This window comes from Lissotriton helveticus, chromosome 10, assembly GCF_964261635.1.
Source record: "Lissotriton helveticus chromosome 10, aLisHel1.1, whole genome shotgun sequence".
Lineage (NCBI taxonomy): Eukaryota > Metazoa > Chordata > Amphibia > Caudata > Salamandridae > Lissotriton > Lissotriton helveticus.
In genome coordinates, this window is record NC_136071.1 from 729,879,513 (window position 1) to 729,898,933 (window position 19,421).

The following is a 19,421-nucleotide window of genomic DNA, read 5'->3' on the forward strand; positions in this document are numbered from 1 at the left end:
AAATATGACATGTAGAATTGTTCACGTTTCTTCCTTTTGATTTCAAAATATTTTATTGAAATTTTTATATGCAGGTGAAACAGAAAGACAATACAAAAATAATACTAAGTGGCGAAAATACCTTAAACATTATCAAAACTAGCAAACAATACATTATATGATTGCAAAAGGTAAAGATAAAACAGTATTTAAAGGAAATTAAAAGGGGGAAGGGAAAATATATGATTAGGATAAGAATAAATTGAAAGGAGCTACTGTAATAAAGAAAAAACAAACATTAAGGAAAAATTAATGCCACCAAGATAAAACAAATATTCATACATTACTTTATATCTAAATATAAATCAACAGGTAACCAGAATGATTGAAAAGAAAGCGAATTATGAACAAGCCCCTTCAAAGATAATTGAGCGCCCATTCTTGTAAAAAGAACCCAAGACCACCATGCATGAACAGATATAGAAGAACAGTCTTTCCAACAATAAGTAATGGATTTCAATGCTGCTGAAATAAGAAAATTAAAAAGTTTACATTCTAAAACATTTAAATCAAGTGATAAGGTGTGCGATTTACAAATCAACAATTTATAAGAAATATCTTCTTGAATATTTAAAATCTTAGTTATAACAACCCAAACATCAGACCAAAACTTGAAAATAGAAGGGCAATCAAATAACATATGTTGCAATGTACCGGATTCAACTTTACAATGCCAACAGTCAGGAGAGGGGAGAAGTTTAGCATGAAATAAACGATAAGGGGTCCACAATCTATTAAGTAAAATATAAGAGTTAGTTTGAAAGAGAGAAACAGTGAGCCAGCCAGATATACCATTACACCATATTTCTCTCCAATTGTCATTAGATAAAGAAAGTGATAGCTCATTATTCCAGAAGGTTGACAGTGTATCAATATTATTATAAAGAGTGTCTGATAACTTTTTATATAAAATAGAAACACCATGAGAAGAAGAAGAAATCGTTTGAATGTAGCAAGCCAAATCAACATCAATATTAGAGGGAATCGCATCTGGAAAATAATTTAAAATTGAATTACATAAGTATTGGTATTTGATAACATGGGATCGAGGTAAACCAAATCGAGATTGTAAATGTTCCAACAAAATGAAATTATTATTGGTATACACATCTTTAAGATAAAAAATTCCTGCTTTAATCCATGAAGACCAAAAAGTAACATTCCTATTTAATTTGATAACAGTGCTATACCAAAGGGAAATATCTCGAGTAGTATTCATGGGGGAAAGACAAATTAGGTCTAAATCATTAAACATCATTTTAATAGATTTATTAATTGTTGATTTATCAAAATGCTGTGGTATTAGACATTTTAATAGAGATGAAAGTGGGTGAGGATTTACTAACGATTTCTCAATGGATAACCAAGAACGCGGAGTAATTAGTAAAGAGTGATTAAACGAAAGAGAACCTTATTTCAAAAGAAAGGCTTTATGATAAAGAAAAAAATCAGGAATGCCAAAACCGGCATTACATTTGGGAATTTTTAGTAATTTATAACTAATACGAGGTGACTTGTTATTCCACAAAAACTTAGACAAAACTTTATCAACATCTTTATAAAACTTCTAAGGAAATTGAATTGGAAGCATTGCAAGTGTATAAATAATTGTAGGCGCTAAAGTCAGTTTTATAGAATCTAATATGCCCCACCATGTAAGATGTAGTGATGACCATTTGGAAATGTTGTCCTTAATATATGTTAAAAGAAAATCACAATTGTATTGGTTGACTTTATGGATGTAGAAAATAAAATCCCAAGGTATTTCAGTTTATTTTTTTGCCAAAATCAACCATTCAAGGGAAGCATATCAGGGGTACTATATACACTCAAAGGGAAACATTCTGTTTTATTTGTATTTAAAGTATAACCAGAAATTGTAGAGTAATTTGTATAATATGAATTAAAGGTGGGAAAGAGGACACAGGATCATTTAAAAATAAAAGCACATCATCAGCATATGCAAGGGTTTTAACAAGAACATCTTTAATACTGATACCTTTAATCTCATCAAATTTTCTAATTGAAGAAAAGGCTCAATGCCAATTAAAAATAAGAGAGGAGAAAGCGGACAACATTGCCTTGTATCTCTAAAAAGAGAAAACTGATGAGAAATGTGTCCATTTATGAATAAACGAGCAGTCGGTGCAGAATATAAGGCAGAAACCATACGAATAAAGGAATCTCCAAAATTAAAAAAGGATAATGTATGAAATAAGAATTACCAATGAATCTTATCAAAGGCTTTCTCAGCATCTAAGAATAATATACCTGAGGGGATGATAGAGTAGAGCTTTGTTCAATAACGTGAAGTAGACTTCTGGTGTTATTAGCAGAAACTCTATTTTTCATAAAACCAGATTCATCGGGAGAGAACACTGAATCCAAAATAGGTGCTAATTTAGATGCGACTATTTTTGCGTATACTTTACAGTCTTGAATAATCAAAGAAATAGGGCAGTAATTAGAAACAAGAGTGGGATCTTTATCAGGTTTTGGGAGTACAATTATTAATGCTTCAGTGAATGAACCAGCGGTTGTACCATTGGATCCAAAAAAAGTAAAACGTTGATATAAAAAGGGTAGCAATTGTATTTGAAATTCTTTATAAAATTCTGCCGGCAACCCATCTGGACCGGGAGACTTATTTTTCTAAAGGGACTTAATGGCAAGCAAAATTTCATCTTTAGTAATGGGTGAGTCAAGACCAATTTTATCAGATTGGGAATTCTTAGGTAAATCACAGGAAGATAAAAAGGAGTCAATTAAAGATTCATCATGAAAATCAGGTTTGTTATATAATGTAGAATAAAACTTCAAAAATTCCTTGCCTATATAATTTTAAGCAAAAAAGCTATTTTACCATGAGAGCTGTGAATAGAATTGATTTGAGTTTTGTCTTTTTTTTAATGCGTAAATAAGTCAGCCAGAGTGATTAGTATTAAAATTAAATCTGGCTTTGGCATTAGAAATTTGAATGCCTGCTCTCTTACTAAGAAAGGAGTTAAATTTATATCGTAAATTTTAAAGCGTAAACCTATATTGGGGATCATTAGAAGTTATAAAGAGTCTTTCATTTTTCGCGATTTGTTTTTGTAAATCTAAAATGGATGCATTGAAGGTTTTATTTTCATGTGCCATAATTGAAATTGTAGTCCCCCTAATATAAGCTTTAAATGCATCCCATCTGTTAATTAAAGAGGTAGAACTTTCGTGATTAAATAAAGAATACTCAGTTATGGCTGTTAAAAGTTTTGGTTTATGTTTCTCGTTCAATGCAATATCAGTATTCATTCGCCACTTCGATTGTTTAGTGTTGCTGACTGTAAATTTAAAAATAAAGAAACCAAGGCATGGTCAGAGATATCGATATTACCTATTCGGGGATCTGAACCAGAATTGATTACGTGTCTAGAAATTAATAAACAATCAATTTGGGAATGGGAGGATTGGAGAAAAAAGTGAAACTATTTTCTGTGGGAAAGTGTAATCTCCATATATCAACTAACTTAGTGGTTTGAGAAAAGCTTTGAATGCGAAATTCACTTTAGAAGGGTGGAATTTGGTTAGAGAAATTCTATCCAGTAAGGGGTCCTAAATTATATTAAAATCCCCGCCAACAATTAAAGGAACCTTTCCAACCTTTAAGACCTCTGTAGCAAGAGTAGACCAGAAAGTAGGATCGTCAGCAGTAGGACCATAAACATTCAATAAAAATAAGAATGTATCATGAACTTTAATTTTTGCTAGTACATGTCTACCATCAGCATCAGAGTATTTGCTCAAAATCTGACAATGTAATCTTTTTGCAAACAAAACCGCCACTCCATTTTTCTTGCCAGAAGCAGGAGAAGAGACAATGCTATGAACCCATTTCTTTTTCATATAATCTAAAATGGTGTCATCAATATGAGTCTCTTGAATAAAACAAATATTAGCATTATACCTTCCTAAATAATCTAATATTTTCGTACGCTTAACTGGATGGCGCAATCCTTTAACATTTAATGACACAACATTCAACTTATGAGTATTAGCTGTAGTAGAAAATGGTAAGAAATGAGATCCAGAAGACAGTCATAAGAGAAAGAAAAGCAAAGAAAAAATTGTCCTAAAATAAAAAGAAGAAAAAAGTAGCTCCAAAACAGATCAAAGGATTAAAGGAGAGAAAGAAACATGGAAAAAACAACAAACGAGAGACATAAATGTGAAATGTAAAATGCACACACGGTTACAAGAATGGCCAGAACCGCTGGAGCCCTACATAAGAAAATCTCAGCATCCTGTCAAAAAAGGCAGAATTATCATAACTCAAGTATTGGAATCATTAGTATCCATTGAATGATGAGACTGCTGATCAAGAAAATGTCTCAAGTCATCAAGACGTTGAAAAGATTTGGAAAAATTATCCTTCCTGACACGCATCGTCGATGGATCAAAAAGACCATACTTGAAACCAAAACATCAAAGATGAGGACGTAAAGTAGAACATTATTTGCGTATTGCGACAGTTTCCTTGGCAAAATCCTGGTGATTAAAAATCGTATTTCCATTAACCATCTTTATTTTATTTATTTATTTATTTTCAAAGTTTTATATAGCGCGAACAAGATCTTCACAGATATCAGAGCGCTTTACATAGAGGGGTACATGAGGGAACATAGTCAAACAATAAATCAATAGATCAAATAGTACAGATAGGTGGCTGCAAAGCCCATCACATGAGTAATAAGACAACTCATACAAATAAGTAAATGGGTCAAGCATGTAGTACACATCGGTGCAGGGTGTTAACAGAGTTCGAGATAATAGATCAAGTGTATTTAGCCATGAGGATAGCTTTTACTTCTTTTTTAAAGAGTGTAGTGGAAGAGATAAGCCTGGTTTCGGGAGGGAGTGAGTTCCAGATCCTAGGCGCCAATCCTGAGAAGGAGCGCTTGTATGTTTTTTCCTTCCTGAATCTTCGAGGTTTCAGCAGAAGATTGTTTGTGCCTCTCGTGTTTCTAATTTCCCCAGAGATTGTCAGTTTCTGAGCGAGGTAGCCGGGTGTGTTTAGGTGTACCGCCTTGTGTGTCATGCAGGCGATTTTCAGCTGTATTCTGGCTTCAAAAGGCAGCCAATTCAGGGATTTCAAGTCAGGGGTGATATGGGAGTGCTTTTTTGACCCAGTGATGAGTCTCGCTGCAGCATTCAGAGAAGCTCTTAGTGGTGCGGTAGTAGTTAGGGGGAGTCCGCAGAGGGCGGTACTGCCGTATTCAATATGTGGGATGACTAGTGCTTGTACTGCTGTTTGGAAGTCTTTGGCTGGGAGGTAGAGTTTAAGTTTCCTCAGAGTATTGATCTGGAAGTTCGCTCCCTTTGTTGCCTTGCTGATATGTTGCTGCATGTTGAGGTTGGTGTCAAGTGTTATGCCTAAGGATTTTGCTGAATCCACTATGGTCGGTTGGACATTGAGTGCTGTTAGGTGCTTAAGCCATGTTTGTGTGGTAGATGTTTTAGTGGGAGGTGAGATCAGAAGGAACTCAGTCTTCATAGCGTTGAGTTTGAGGTGGTTATCAGCCAGCCAAGATTGGGTGCTTCTGATCGTTGAGTTCAGACGCAAGATGTCTTTGGGGGATTGTAGCTTGAGATATAGCTGAGTGTCATCGGCGTACATGTGAAAGTTTACGTTGGATGCATGTAGCAAGGAGGTGAGAGGTTCCATGACTAGGTTGAACAGAGTTGGGGATAGAGAGGATCCTTGGGGGACGCCTAGCGTTACAGGTATTGGCGAGGACATCAGGTTGTTGCTCTTGAATTTCTGCGACCTGTTGTGAAGAAAGGAAGTGAACCACTTGAGAACAGTTCCAGATAGACCCATTCTTGTGTTTAGTAGTTCTAGTAGATTCTCATGTTTAACGGTGTCGAATGCTGAAGAGAGATCAAGAAGGATGAGGAGGCAGGTGTCGTTTTGGTCTAGCATTTGAAGTGCGTCGTCAGTTATGTGAGTCATAGCAGTTTCTGTGCTGTGTCCTGCTCGGAAGCCTGACTGGTGGCTGTTGAGGAGATCAAATTGCTCAATGTGTTTAGTCAATTGTAGTTGTGCGCATTTTTCCAACAGTTTTGCGAGAGTAGGAATATTGGTGATGGGACGGTAATTGTTGAGATCAGAGGGGTCGGCTGTAGGTTTCTTTAGTAGAGGTGTGACCTGACCAACTTTGAGGGAGTCAGGTATGCTTCCTTGTTGGAGAGAGCTGTTGATAATTTTAGTCCAGAGGGGGAGAAGCAAAGGGGTAAAGTCTTTTACTGCGGAGGCAGGGAGGGGGTCCGTGAGGTGATTGGATGGTTTCAGGGTGCTGAGTAGTTTGCCAATTTCTTCTTCCGAGTATGTGTCGAAGGTAGACCATGTAGCATTGTTTTTTGGTTCGTGGGTGCTAGGCATTGGGGTTTGGAGTAGAGGCTTGCGTCAATGAGGAGATCGCTTTTTATTTTGTCAGTTTTTTTGGATAAAGAAAGCAGCGAAGTCTTCACAGGAGGGTGCCTCATGCCTAGTGTTGACCGGTTGGGGTTGTTCCTTGGATTGTGTTTTGATTAGCTCAAACAGTTTTCTCGGGCGGTTTTTTGCTTGGTCGAGTTGGAGGCTGAAGATGTCTGATTTTGAGCGTTTTATTTTCCTGAAGTAGGCGTTTCTCTTTTTCTTCAGCTCTTTTAGGTGCATTGCAGAGGGAGCTGATCTCCAGGTACGCTCTGCCATTCGCATGTCTCGTCTATCCTCATTGAGACTCCCGTCGTACCATGGTTTGGAGATTTTAGTAGAGACTCTTTTCAGCTCCATAGGTGCAGCCTCATTAATTATAGAGGCCATAGTGTTGAGATAGTGGTCAGTCAGAGTTTGGACGTCTGTAGCGCTTGTCGGTGGCAGTAGGAGGTTGCAACTGTTAGGGGGCAAAGAGCCTGGGTTGAGCTTTTTCGAGTCTCTTTTCCAGACTTTGGGCTTGGAGAGTTGAGCCGGGTTGACTTTGACTTTTTCGTTGATAGAAAATGTGACAATATGATGATCTGACCAGTCACAGGGTTGGATGGAATCGAGTTGGATAGAATCCTCTTCATCGAGGAAATTTTTAAGACTATTTACCACTGCGTCGTTGCGATCGTTCCAGTGGAGGTTGAAGTCACCAAGGTATATTTGGGTGAGTTGCTGTCCGGAATTAGTTGAGATCAACTCCATTATTTCTTGGGAAAAGGTGAAGTTGTCCCTGGGTGGATGGTAAATGCTGTGAAGCGAGCATATCGGTTTGCCCTCACTAATAATGTCAAGGCATATGTATTCCCAGGATGTTGGGGATGGTAGGGAGGTGGAATTGACTTTCTGAACAGAGAGGTTGTTCTTGTAGATGCATGCGATTCCACCACCTATTTTGCCTGTTCTGTCGAGCCTGATAATGTGGTAGTCGGGAGGAACCAAGATGTCCATTATAGGTGTCGAAGATTCAGTTAGCCAGGTTTCAGTCAAGATGATTAGGTCAAGGTCCCGCGATAAGAGGAGGTCAGCAATGGCGGCGGAATGTTTCTTGGCTGATCTGCAGTTGAGAAGAGTGCATTTGAGACGGGGTGTGTTGAGGGTGGTAGATGGTTCTAGAGAGAGAGGGGACTTTTCTAAGGTTATTGGGGATGGAGAATCTGCTGTTTAGTGTGGGCGGTCTAAGGGGATTTGAGTGGATCGTGGGAATGTTGAGGTGTGGGGTGGTTGTGTTATTTTGGAGGGCTGGGTCATAGGAGCGGAGAAGGGTGAGTGTGTCGAGGTCAGAAGAAGAGTTGTGGGTGCGACGCGAGCGATTGTTGCGATTACGACCTGGGATTGAGGTCAGCTTGGGGGATAGCTGAGTGAGAGAGTTTGTCGGATGGGTGGGGGGCAAGTTGCTGCGAGGGCAGTTGCTGCGCCTATGAGCAGGGATTGATGCCCGGTGTGGGGCGTGTTGAGTGCGGGAGTCAGCCGGCGGAGTAGGGGGCAAGTTGGGAGGGAAGGTTGAGGAGGGTGAGAGGTGTATAGGGTGTGTAGAGAGTAGTTCTTTGATGGTGTGTATGTCTTATTTGATCTGAGTGAGGGTGGCCATGATGTATTCCCTCGTGGGGGAGGTGGAGGGGGTGGAGGTGGCAGTCAGGAGTGATTGGCTGACAAGGGAATTCGTGTGCAGGTGGGAGAGAGGGCTGGTGTACGAGCAGGTCTGCGTTGTGTTGGTGTGCGGGATGGAGTTAGGCAGGCAAGAAGTTTTGGGCGGGAGGGGTGTGGATGAGGTAGGGAGGACGTTGGTAATCTGACTGAGGGCATTGGTGGTAGGCGGGGGGGTCAGGGTGTAGTCTGTGAGACTGATAGCCGTAGTGGGGGTGTAGGGAGGATAGTGGGGGCTGAGAGTAGGAGGGGAAGCGGCATTGGAGATGATCCTGTTGAGGGGAGGGGGAGTTAAATTAAGAGAGGAGGTATGTTCTGCGTAGATGGTTAGAGGGTAATGGGGACTGAGAATGGGGGGTGATAAAGGGGGGGATTTGTCGGGGTGCGTGTTATTCTGGTGCTGGACTAATTTTGGTGTGTTAAAGGTGGGAGCTGTGCTGTCGGCGGTGAGCGGTGTGTTAATGCTCGCTGTAGGTGTGATAGGAGTGTTGAAGGTATGTGTGGAGGTCCGCGAGTTGGTAGAAGGGGCGGTGGTGTGAGTCAGTGCTTGTCTGTGTGTGTCTGTGTTTGAGAGCTGAATTGGGATAGTGGGGTTGTGGGTGGGGGATGGGAGGTCAAGGGTGGTAGGTGTGCCCCCGATTGAGGGGTGTGTGGCTGTGAGGTCATGGTTGGTGGGACTGGAGGAGATATGAGTGTTGGTCCGTGAATTGGAGAGGTGTTCTTTGAAGGTGGGGAACAAGCTGTCTAGCAGTTCCAGGTTCCTGTCTGTAGCTTGTGCTAGGACAATCCCGTTATTGTAAATAGTGATGGTGGCTCTGCCTGGAAAGACTAGGGATGGTGTGATGGAGAGAGTTAGGCTATGAGGGGATTTTCTGGTGGAGGAGACGGTGAGTAGGATGAGGAACGCTTTTCTCCATTGAGCTCTGCGTGTGGTGTGGAAGAGGATATCAGTGTTCAGGGATCCATTGACCGGTGAGAAGTGGGTGTCAACAAAGGGAGTTTCAGGGTGTGACCTCAGGAAGTTGTGTTTAAAGCGTTTGGCGGCCTTTTTGGTGAGTGATGGTGGGTAGTTGATTTTGTATGTGTGTTTGCCGATAGGATCCATGTTGCGGTGATGGATTAGGTGGGTATGGGGGGAATGCGCTAATGCACTATAGTGGTACACATGTGCAGAAAAATAAATGCATACAGTAGGTTACACAGTAGTAAGTTATAAATTACAAAAGTGACATTAGTGATCAACCAGCATCACCACGATATAAGGGTGTGCAATAGAGCAAATACATACGGTACGGTAAATTACAAGGCACACGGTATAGGCGTAGGTATAATACTGACAGTATATAAGGGCAGGATATAAATGTAAACAGCAGTTTACACGAGTCAAAAATCACAAATCAATGTGTCATTAATTAGCAGCCAAAGTACAAGGTGTAAGTGTAGGTATAATACTGATAGTATATAAGGGCAGAATACAAATGCAAACAGCAATATACATGAGTCAAAAATCACAAATCAGAGTGAAATTAATTAGCAACCAGGAAATATGAGGTAGCAATCTGTGCAATACCAATGTTCAAAATACAGGTAGGAGTCAAAGTGACATTAATTAGCAACCAAGAAATATGAGGTAGCAATCTGTGCAATACCAATGTTCAAAATACAGGTAGGAGTGACCCTGGAGAACAATCAAAATATATGAGGTAGCAATCTGTATGTTACAAATGTTCAAACTAGAGGTAGACGTGGCCCTAGAGAGCAGCCAGATATATATGAGGTAGCAGTCGGTGCATTACAGGAGAGAAGAGTGAGAATGGATGCGGGTTGCAGAACTGTGTAGAATATTGCGGAATACAGAAGAAGTATGCGAAATATGAGATGGCAATCGGTGCATAACAGGAGAGGAAAGCGGGGATGGGTGCAGGATGCGGAAATGTACAGAATATGGACGACTAAAGAAGCAAGACACAGATGAAGACAGAGTACATGAATCAAGAATCAAAAATCAGGAGTGGCATTAGTTAGAAACCAAAGTATCTGAGGTAGTAGTCCGTGCATTACCAGTGTTCAAAATACAATATAATAAAAATACAATATAATACTGCAATCATAGGTAGACGTTCTTTCATATATGAGGTAGCAATCTGTGCATTACAAATGTTCAGACTACAGGTAGAAGTATAACACTGCAATAAGCGGCAGACATTATTTCACAAGAAGGTGTAGATTACATAACTGAGCAACGTACTCAGTAGCTGGGATAAGTGTAAAATGAAAGATTCTTAGTGCATGTTCAGGTAATGATGAAAATGAAAATGAAAAAAACTGACTAGTCCGGGATGGCCCCCAAGAGAGAGCCTAGTCACAAAAAAATGGCTGCCAAATAGGTGAGATAGAGACAGTAGTCCTCTGTTTGTTGCTGTTGCTTGTATAGCAGGGAGGAGTAACTTCCCTTCCCACTCATGCAAGTGGGTACAGGGATGACAGTCCTCTGTCTGTTGCTATTACTTTGAGCAATAAGGGAAGGAATTTCACTTTCTATTTGAGCAAGCAGTGCTCAAGGCTAGCTGGGAGGAATTCTTATCTCTGTGTGGGGGAGTTAGTCTGAGGAGCCTCGTGGACAGAGGTACCGGAGGAGATTTATTGGTACAGTTTTATGGCCCCAGCCATTTTGAACAAAGGAGGCAGTTTAAAAAGTTTAAGAAGTTTAAAAAGTGAGCAGGCGGGTGGGAGAAATAAGTACCTTAAGAATCTGTGTGCCTGTTGAGTTTGCCATCAAAATTTTGCAGAGCAGTGTTTCCATCCAGGAGTTTCTCGGTCTCTTCCGATCTCTTCCGATCTGATTCCATCAGCGAAGGAATTTCTCGAGCTGCCTTTCTAATTAAGACCAAGTGGTGGTGACGCAGAACCTTAAAGATCATTTGTCGTGGTTTGGTGTGGTGAGGATTTCGATGTGAAGGAATTCTGTGAGCTTTATCTATTTCAAATCTCTCAGGAAATTTGATTTGTAAAAGACCAGGGAGCAAATTTTCCAAATATAATCTGCAGCTAGCCCCTTCAACATCTTCAGGTAAATAAAAAATGCGAAGATTGTATTGCCTATTGTGATTTTCCAAATCCAACTACTGAGAACACAAAGGTGAAATTTTTGTCACCAGAGGAGCGAAAGAGTCAATTCTAGCCTCATTATCCTGAATTCTAATTGAATTATCTGAATGTTTCATGAATAGACTAGCCATCTCCTTGCGAACATTTTAAATTTCATACACAATGGAATCAGTGTTGACTCTTAAAGCTTGAATTTCTTCTAATATCAAAGATAAGGAAGGCTCTGAAGATTCCACAACTTTAGATTTAATAGGAGGAGGGGAAATTTTCTGCCTCTTTTTATTATTAACCACAGCTTTATTCTCCATGTCACCAAACAATAAGGAGAACACAGTAGAAATATAAGAAAGTAGCCCAAAAAATTCAAAGTTGTGCGAATGCAGCAAAAATCACTGGTGCAGCAGCTAAAATGAGCTGTGGGCAGGGCTAGACCCAAGCCAGGCCCTTTCCTAGAACTGCACTCCGCCCCTCTGACAAAAAGTCCTGCAGTACCTCAGAAGCTGGACTGGGACCAGGAACCACACTGCTGAAAGAAGGACGTCCAGTACACCAAAATCGCTGAAAATCGCCAGTTATTGCAGGTAGGCATTCATAAGGCTCTCCATCCACTTTGTTAATAAATGCTGACAGGAATCGGCATTTTTATAAGAAAAATGGGCGCAAAACGCGCTACAGTAAAGCAGCAGCGGCCATCTTGTTCATGCGCTCGCGCATCTCCCCCACATTTCTTCCTTTTAACAAAACTGTTTCCTCCTCTAATGCTGTGCTCTATTACTTCAATGCCACAACACTTAAGCTCCTCTATTGTGTGATTGTGGGACACCCAGTGTTCCACTAGAGGGGCTGTGTGTTTTTTTGTTCTTATTGCTGATTTGTGTTCTGTAATTCTAGTCCTTAATTCTCGAGATGTCTCACCGATATAACCTTTTTTACATGGACATGTAATAAGGTAAATAACATCTTTTGTTTTACAATTGATGAAATGTTTCACCTTATGTGTAATGTCATTGTATGTAACCACATCTCCTTTAATCAGACTGTTGCAGCTGTTACACATACAACAGGAGAAATTCCCAACTGGAAGGGGAACATTATCTACACTTAGTTGTCTCTGTGTCCTCTCTTCCCTATAGGCATGTACCAGTCTATTTCGGATAGTCCGATTTCTTCTAAAGCTGAACATTAGCTTTGGCAGGGCTGCATTGTCTTTATCGTTGAGTAGTGACCAATTTCTATTAATGATGTCCTTAACTTGATTGCTTGCGCAACTGAAATTGGTCACGAAGATTAATTGAGCATCTCTTTTTTCTGTTTTCTCTACTTTCTCACTAAACAGGGAATCTCTGTTATAGTACTTGGCTCTTTTGTAAGCTTGTCTTATCAGTTTTCTCGGATACCCTCTGCTTTTTAATTTTTTTAGTCAGACCATCAGCATGATGATTAAAGTCTGCTATATCTGTACAATTTCGACATATTCTTAAATATTGCCCAAACGGGATATTATTCTTTTGGCAATTAGGGTGGTTGCTCCTATAGTGGAGCATTGTATTATGGTCGGTTTGTTTGGTGTACAATTCTACAGATAATTTTCCTTCTGTTTGTTTGATCTTGATGTCCAAGAAATCCACACTATCCTTAGCATAATGTGAGGTGAATTTCAAATTGGTATCCCCGATTAAGCCAGTTTATAAACTCATCCAAGTTATCAGATGTCCCTGTCGATATAAAGAAAACATCATCAATATAACGGGACCAACATGAGATATTCTCGTAGAATGGCGCCGTGGCATTGAAGATGTGTTTGTTTTCAAATCCTGGCACGTATAGGCAGGCCAGACTGGGAGCACAGGTGGCTCCCATGCTTGTGCCTTTAATCTGTTTATAATAGTCATTCCTAAATAGAAATATATTGTTCTTCAATATAATTTCAATGCATTCCACAATGAACCGTGAGTGAGCGGACAGATCTTCTCCATTCTCACTCAGAAGGCCCTCTATCATCTTGCTGGTATCATCCTGCGGGATGTTTGTATAGAGGGCCTCTATATCTAAAGTCACTAGCCACTGTGTGTTCTTATTGTAGGGTAAGTTTTCTGTTTTATTAATCATATCAGTCGTGTCTTTAATATCTGCCTGTTGACAGACAATCAGCGGTTGAAGAAATGTGTCCAGATATTTACTAAGTGGTTCTGTTGCGGAGTCTATGCTGGAAACAATGGGTCTCATTGATGGATTTGTCAGGTCTTTGTGTACTTTAGGCAAGCCATATATTGCCGGAATTTTAGGTTTCAAATTTTTTCAAAAATTATACTCATCATTAACTATAATGTCATCATCCTTGGCGAAATCAAGTACTCTCCATATTTTTTGTACCAGATTGCTCCATTCTGTTCTACTGGATTTATGGTAATGTAGAGTATTATTGAGCAGGAGGAGCATCCTATTACTATAATCATCTGTGTCCATTACAATGATGCTACTGCCCTTATCACCCGGTTTTATTATTAAATCCTTACTACTTTCAAGATTATTCATGGCTATTTTTTCTCCATGGTTAATATTATTCTGTCCATGGAGTTTATGGGATAATAAACTTTCAATGTTCCTATCGACAACCTTCTCAAAAAGTTTGACATTTTTATTCACTAAGTTCAAAGATGGTGTCCAATTTGATTTAGGTCTTAAAGCTGATTTGTTTACTGATTGCGTGTTGGGACATTCTTTATTTTTGAAAAAGTCTTGTAGTCGGAAACTTTGTAAATCTCTCTCAAGACTATGTTTATCAACCTGGGTACATATTGCAAATCCTAATCCCTTCTCTATTACCTTGGTTTAATTTTCAGGAAGAACTTTGTTTGAGAGACTGATAATGGCTGCCTTATTCTCTAATCCCACATTGCCTGACTCCTTGTCCTCATATACGGGCGTTTTTGTTGTGGGTTCTGGGAATAAAAATTCCTTCTCCCGCGCCCTCTCCCCCGAAATTGGTTGGTATTCTGTTGGTGGTCTAAAAAAGAGAAAGAGTCTTTGCTAGTACCTGGTGTGGGATCACTATTTTTATTATTCTCTGATGTATTTTCACTTTTAGACTCAGTACTGGTGTAGGAAGTATCCAGAAAAGTGACTCGCTTTTTTGGATAATTTCTCCTATGTTGTTGCCAGTTGTTCCGATTATAGGTATCTTCCCGGGGTCTATCAAAAAAGTCCTTTTGTGTGTAAGGGTATACATATTCTAAATTGTAATTGGCTACATCTTTTCTAAATTTATTGGATTTTTTATTGAGCAAATAGTCTTTATACCCTGTAATATCATTTTGGATATCTTCTAACTTCTTCTTAGCGTCTTCTAGAGCTGTATTATCTTTAAGTTTATTCTCAATCTCTTCTTTTTGTTTTCTCTCTATAATAAGAATCTCATGGGCAGTCTCAATGATCAACAACATCCAATCGCGACTACATCGGTTCGCGATAAGTGTCCAATTTTCAATAAATTTTGCATGCCTAATAAATATCCCAGGTAAATTTTTAACTTGTAATCCTCTGGGGATGATCCCTTTCTTACAGTATTCAATTAGGAAATTAGCATGTAATTCTGTTCTTATGGCCTTCTGTTGATTATTCCAAAGTTCTTTCCAATTCTCTTCGTCACCACTAGTAGTGGAGACAGAGGAGAAAATTTTGGATGTGCCATTGATCATTTTGTTGAATTGTTCTTCTGAGAACCCATATGTTTTTAATGCGTTGATTCTCAATTTGGACTGTACCTATTCAATAAAATAAAGGATAGTGACTATAATAAACTTCCCAGCTCACAAGCTGTACTACTTAATCATCAAAGAAGGAAGGTACCCCTATAAAATTATTACAGGGAGGGGGTATGTTCGTAACTAGAAGGACATAGACCCTGTCACACAGTACTGTATACAAAAGCAACCACTTAATTGCACTTAAATATCAACACAAAATATATTGACACAAAATATTTTCATACAGGCAAAACAACAATAGGCAACAAAAAATATTCTAATAATATTCTAGGTATCACGGTGCATTTATGAAAACACGTCTAAACAACATATGTAGGTTAAAAAAGAAAATGTATTATTTTCCAAATATGAAAAACCTAGGGCCTCCCTAATGGTTAAAGTCTAAAAAGATAAAAAAACGTGTCTCTTATTAATGAGACACACACAATATGTTAAAAACAGTCGACGTTTCGGTGTACAGTTGTATCCACCTTCATCAGGACGTAACAATTTCTTGCAATTAAAATCTAAACACAAAAAGGCAAATCCCATTTGGAGCCTTTCCGACCAACACCGTAATGAGGCCCGAAATGTTATCCTATGGGAGAGGTCGGCCTCACGGTAATGTAAAACAAATTTAGGAGTTTTTCACTACTAGGACATGTAAAACGTAAAAGGGCATGCCCAACCTTTTAATTACAATGCGCCCTGCCCTTTGGGTTACAAAAGGCCTACCTTAAGGGTGACCTATGTGTAATGAAAATAGGAGATTAAGGCTTGGGAAGGGGTTTATTTTGCCAAGTTCAATTAGCAGGTTAAAACTTTTAAGGGTCTACTTAAGTGGGCGACACAATAAGTGCTGCAGACCCAATATTAGCTAGTAGGTGTAAATCAGTTTCACCATGTTTTAGGGAGTAAGCACAAGCAATTCAGCACTGGTTAACAGTGATAAAGTGCACAGAGTGCTTATGCCAGCAAAAACAAATTAAGAAAAATAGGACGGTGAAGGCAAACATTTGGGGCGGGTGGGGTGACTCTGGCGAGAGGGCCGAGTCCAGTGAAATGGATATCAAATCACAGTTTGAAAAATAGTACATTCATTCAATCCATTCCAAATTGTGATCCTGTATGTAGTATATCAATGTTTGCATATCATTGAGAAGTTACTGATGTCCAAAGAAGGTGGTATCCCATTTATAAAGATGAAGGGTTTCCCTTTGGACACTCTGCTTGGTGACTGTCGATAAAAGTTTGGTTAGAAGTAGACAGTGGACCAGGGACCCTTACAATTTCACAACTAAGTTTTCTTTTTATTCAGCGCTGCACTGTTTCCTTTAAAGAAAATAAGCTGCATTTTTAAAAGAAATGTACTTTATTGAAATGCATTCACAGACATAGTAGTCTGCTGACCCTAGCAAGCCACCACCCTTTTGATGGCCTCCCTGCTTCATGATTATTAATAAGATGGTATGAATAGTGGCCCATTCCAAATCCTGATTTAGCAAACTGGCCTATTAGTACAGCGATCAGTTTGCAAAATCTCATTTAATTTGCAAAAAGACAGTGGTGAATTTGGGAGCGTTTTCTATGAATGAAATGTTAGTATATATGGCCCTTAGTATCTAAAAGTTGCATTTTCAAAATTGTAACTTAAAATTCAGCTTTACCATCAAAGAGGATTTTTCATTACAATTCCAAAGGCACCAAACATGAACTGTTTACCTGTTCCCATGTGAACGTTACAGCTTATTAAATGTAATAACATAACTAATGTTATCCTATGGGAGAAGCAGGCCTTGCATAAATGAGAAACACATTTAAGAGTTTTCACTTATAGGACATATGTAACTTACAAATATATGTCCTACTTTTTAACCCTCTGATAGGTGGCACAATGAGTGCTGCAGGCCCACTAGTGGCATTTCATTTAAAAGTCCTGGCTGCATGCAGTAACACTTTGCTAGGGGCTTACAGCTAAATTACATGTGCCAATTGGGTGAAAGCCAATTGTACCATGTTTAGAGGTGAGGGCACAAGCACTATATCACTGGTTAACAGTGGTAAAGTGCACAGAGTCCTAAGGCCACAAACATTAATTCAGCAGAAATAGGAGGAAGTCAAAAAGTCAGGCGATGATCCTGCAGAAAGAGCCAAGTCCAACACCCAGCCACTGGTTAAAGAGTAGAGATTCTTCACTGTCTGCCTGGGGCTGTACAAATTGCAGGAAATATTAAATATTTAACTTGCTACTGTCTAAACAGTAGGGATTGTGTGCTGTATGACTGGCAGCGGTGCAAATAGTAGAAAAATATCACTATTCATCCAGCCGCTGACTAAACTGTTGAGATTCTGCACTGTGCGGCTGGAGGCCATGCAAATAGCAGAAACATTTCACTATTTACCCAGCCCCTGAGTAAATCGTAGATATTCTGCACTGTTCATCCAGCAGCTGTGCAAATAGCAGAAAAACTTAAATATTTACCCAGAAGATGCTTAAATAGTAGAGATTCTGCGCTGTTTGGCTGACAGCCATGCAAATTGCAGATAAACTTCCCTCTTTACCCGGCCGCTGGCTAAACAGTTGAGATTCTCTGCTGTTTTGCCAGCAGCCATGCAAATACCAGAAAGACTTCACTACTTACCCAGTCGCTGTCTAAATAGGTTCCTTGAGGATAGCTGTGAGTCCATAAATGCCTGTGGACTGTCTGCTCAGTAATGACCTGGAACACACCGTCTGGAAAGAGGTGGAGCTCCGGTCCCACCTGGAGATGTTGGGGTTGCCTGAGTGGGTGTCCCTGGCCACACGGTCATGGCCGCTGAAGAGGGTAGTGAGGAGCACCTGAAGCCTGGATGAGTGGCATGGATACCTTCAAAAAGGAGTAAGGGTAAGTGTCATGGGAATCCTACTCCTGAAACTCCCATAATTTGAGAGGAGGCTGAGCCAGAGGATGAAGCTCTGGAACCTACAGGAGAGGACATTGCCACCCTGGCAAACTTAATGGAAGTGACCACTTGGCAGAAGGAAGGAGGTCCCACCAGGGAGGAATTCTGAAGATAGCAAAAGTAGTTCACTACTCCAGAGGGGCGAGGGTGGCAGGCTGAGGCCCAGGCAGCTGGCAACACCTCTGGTGATTACGTGATTCACTGGGAGAATGTTCTATTACACAGCAAACCTAATGCTCATGAGCCTGGTGCACTTTGTGTGTTGGTGGCCTCCCAGTGCTACAGTACCTTCCCACGGGAGCTGGTGCATGATGTTCCCCTGGCAGTTCATCTGCAGCAGGACAAGACTTTTTGTAGACTTGTCACCCACTATTACTGGCCCCAGATGAAGGTGACCCCAGAGGCATGATTCAGGTCATGTCTCACCTGCCAGGCCAGTGGGACGTCCAGAGGAAAGTGCAAGGCTCCCCTGGTTCCCTTTCTAGTCGTTGGCACCCCTTTGAAAGGGTGTACATTAAGACTGTCTGGCCTCTGGCAATAAAGACAGTCCTAGGCATCAGGTTCATTCTGGTCTTGGTGGACTGTGCCACCCGGCATATGGAGGCTGTACCTCTGAGGACAGTCTCTGCACCTGCGGTTGCCAGGGCACTGATGGGGATCTTTACCATGTGGGGTTCTCCAATGAGGTAGTATCTGACCTGGGTACCAACTTCATGTCTGCCTACATGAAGTCCATGTGGAACAAGTATGGAGCAACTTACCAGTTCTGCACAGCCTCTCATCTCCTAACCAATGGTCTTGTTCAGAGATTCAACAAGACCCTTAAGGGCATGATCATGGGCCTATCAAAGCCCTTGAGGTGGAAGTGGGATGACCTCTTGCAATGTCTGTTGTTTATTTACAGGTAGGTATTGCAAAAGGGGTTAGATTCAGCCCTTTTTAACTTCTGTATGGGCACTGCTGGACCAGCCAGCCTTAGGGGTTTCTTCCCCCAACTATTCTGCCTCTTTTCCCTTCCATTTTTCTGAATTCATTTGTGTTGGCTTTAGGTCTCTGCACACTTTACCACTGCTAACCAGTGCTAAAGTGCTTGTGCTCATTCCTCAAAACATAGTTAAATTTCAGCCTGGGTGGAATTTTCAATTCCGCCAGCGGAATAAGAGGAATTTTGGAAATTCCACGTAACTCTTGTAACTGGGGATTACTGATAAGGAAAATTCCGCAGCTCCACCAACGGAATAAAAAAATATGGAGTGGTTTCTAAAGTTAGAAACCACTGCATACCACTCAGTTCCCTTATATACTTTACAGCAATAAATAAATGTTTAATCACTGTATGTAATGGGCTGAGTGGCATTTGACTGCGCTATTTGATGAGCGCAATATGCATCCTCACATCCATTTTTAGCACAAGGGTACCTTTTGCGCAAAAAAAA